Source organism: Amphimedon queenslandica, unplaced genomic scaffold (assembly GCF_000090795.2).
Source record: "Amphimedon queenslandica unplaced genomic scaffold, v1.1 AMPQUscaffold_12600, whole genome shotgun sequence".
NCBI lineage: Eukaryota > Metazoa > Porifera > Demospongiae > Haplosclerida > Niphatidae > Amphimedon > Amphimedon queenslandica.
Genome location: NW_003547164.1, coordinates 23,346 through 26,428, shown reverse-complemented (window position 1 = coordinate 26,428; position 3,083 = coordinate 23,346). Strand labels below are relative to the sequence as shown.

The window sequence follows — 3,083 nt, the reverse complement described above, 5'->3', positions numbered from 1 at the left end:
CACAAGTTTATAGAAACGTAAGTCGTAATTAGCATTTCGATATTACCAGACTCTATTTATGCAACATTTGCTACTGAATATTGAATGTGGCTTGCTGGTTGTTATTATTATCAGTTAGTTATGATGTGGTAGCTATAGTAATGGTCCTTCATTATCCACGTCAGAACAAAGCAGTGACAACTTTGTTTTGAGCTGTACGGAGGAAACAAACAAAAATTAATAATAATAGTAGTACATGTGATCTGATTTGCCGTAAATGTAAAAATTTTCATGGTGGATAAATTTTCGTTCTTTCCGTGGGCCACACAGATCCACGAAATTTTAATGCAAGGGTGTGGTGGTTAATTCAATAGGCCACGTGACAGCCACGTGTACTGATCATGAATATTACTCGTCTCTCTTTCATACTTCAGCATCTCTCCTTCCCAGATCTCCTTATATACATGGTAGCCCCTAATAACTGAAAAGATAGTGAAGGTAGGCATCTCTGCAGGTGTTGCCATGTCGCCATGTGGTCAATAAATTAATAAGTTGGGTAACGCCTACTACAAAATTTTGAATGCACGAAAATTAATTTTTATGGAAAAATTTCAAAAAATTCGAAAATTTACACCATGAAAATTTTTATGTTTACGGTAACTCCAATTAAAATTGAATTTTTAATAAGTCTTAAAAGTTGCTCAAAATTAGACAAAAGTCCAGGCCTGTAAGCTTTACTGTGCTATAGGGTTTTTGGACAAATTTCATTTAAAAAGACTAAGAGAGAATTCTCTATTTTATATTTTTTTCCCAATCAATATCCTAATGTTATATAAGTTTCAGTAGATTTTTATCAAAATATATATCAGAAATTGTAATAAAAATTTAGAGTAATTTTGGAGCCATTTTTTGAAAAAAAACCATGAGCTATAGCGTTGGGGTATTTTTCAGATTTTGGCTATTTTAAAATGGCCGTAACTCAAAATTTTTTGTCGGAAACAGCTTAAACTTTCTACATAGCCTAAGGACATCAATATACATCAGAAAATGTAATAAAAATTTGAGGTGATTTCAGAGTCATTTTTTAGAAAAAACCATGGGCTATAATAGCCTTGGGTATTTTTTGAAAATTGGCCATTTATTAAAAATGGCCATAACTTGAAAAATTGAAGTCGGAATCACCTCAAACTTTCTACATAGCCTAAGGACATCAATATACATCAAAAAATGTAATAAAAACTTGGGGTGATTTCGGAGTCATTTTTGGAAAAAACCATGGGCTATAGCCTTGGGTATTTTTCTGATTTTGGCTAATTTTTTAAAATGGCTGTAACTCAAAAATTTGTTGTTGGAAACGGCTCAAATTTTCTGTGTAGCATAAATTCATCAATATACATCAGAAAATGTAATAAAAACTTGGTGTGATTTCAGAGCCATTTTTTTAGTGGTAGGGTAACGCCTACCACGAAATTTTTAATGCACGAAAATTAATTTTTATGGAAAAATTCCAAAAAATTTGAAAATTTATACCACGAAAATTTTTACGTTTACGGTAACTCCAATTAAAACTGAATTTTTAATAAGTCTTAAAAGTTGCTCAAAATTAGACAAAAGTCCAGGCCTGTAAGCTTTACTGTGCTATAGGGTTTTTGGACAAATTTCATTAAAAAATGCTAAGAGAGAATTCTCTATTTTATATTTTTTTCCCAATCAATATCCTAATGTTATATAAGTTTCAGTAGATTTTTATCAAAATATATATCAGAAAATGTAATAAAAATTTAGAGTAACTTTGGAGCCATTTTGTGGAAAAAACCATGAGCTATAGCATTGGGGTATTTTTCAGATTTTGGCTATTTTAAAATGGCTGTAACTCAAAAATTTTTTGTCGGAAACAGCTTAAACTTTCTACATAGCCTAAGGACATCAATATACATCAGAAAATGTAATAAAAGTTTAAGGTGATTTTGGAGTCATTTTTTAGAAAAAACCATGGGCTATATCTTTGGGTATTTTTCAGATTTTGGGTAATTTTTAAAAATGGCCGTAACTCAAAAATTTTTTGTCGGAAACAGCTCAAATTTTCTGTGTAGCATAAATTCATCAATATACATCAGAAAATGTAATAAAAACTTGGGGTGATTTTGGAGTCATTTTTTGGAAAAAACCATGGGCTATTAGTAACGCGGTAGCGTTACTAAGTAGGATTCACCCCCAAACAAAATGGCTGCCACGACTTTTGCAGCCTTGCTATACCGGGAAAACGAGCTCCTATGCTTACCAGACTTCTTAGAGGACCTTACCTTGACCAGAGGACTCCAATGGTACCACTAGCGTGGCTCTAGACCTTTTCTGGGACAAAAATCAAAAATCTGCAAACCGGCCGTTTTGTTCAGCCACCTTTTTTCATCTTCATCATCATCATCATCAAGTTAGTCCTGTCAATCCAGTTGTCGCTCGATATATCGATATTGCCTGGTGATAGAAGGCTAATTCTTACACCATTCTACTCCAACAGGGTATGCGCAGGTCCTTGTCCCCTAGAATCATTCTCCAAGAAAGGAAAAAGTGATACTGTGACTGTTGGATCGCACCAGCTTACCTCATGCCGCCATTTTGTTAATTAAATAAAGACGCATGTGCTCCAAAAATTTGGGCGTGGTCGTGCATGCTCAGATGTCAGAACTAGGAACAGCAAGTAATCTTTTACGTAGCTAGGCTAGCTATGCTTGGAATCAAATTGCAATACTTAGTGGAGGTTTCCAGCTAAGAGAAGGTATTAATCTTGCATATATCAAGTGTGTAATGAATTATTTTATTTCAAAAACACAAAACAATTAATTAATGTTTATAATACTAGTGATAATATAATATGAACTTGACAACAGGAAGAACCTGCAGGAATAGCAGGATTACTGGGAAGATGGAGCTCCTTGAACAAAGATTCACATCAAGACTATAGTATTCATTTCACTTGTCATCAGTATTCCTTCACCATATCTATTCAATTCAATCAATGCTGTCCCTCATAAATGCTGGAAAATCATAACAATGACAACAATAATAAAGAAACTTATTGTTTGTGTAAAATCAAAAAGTATCAC

The 3,083-nt window shown here is 33.3% G+C and overlaps 1 pseudogene; it reads left to right on the top strand.

Moving 5' to 3' along the window:
• Positions 1 to 8: 8 nt before the first annotated feature.
• LOC100641570 (phenylalanine--tRNA ligase alpha subunit-like) overlaps positions 9 to 3,083 on the top strand; it is a 14,538-nt pseudogene continuing 11,463 nt past the window's right edge.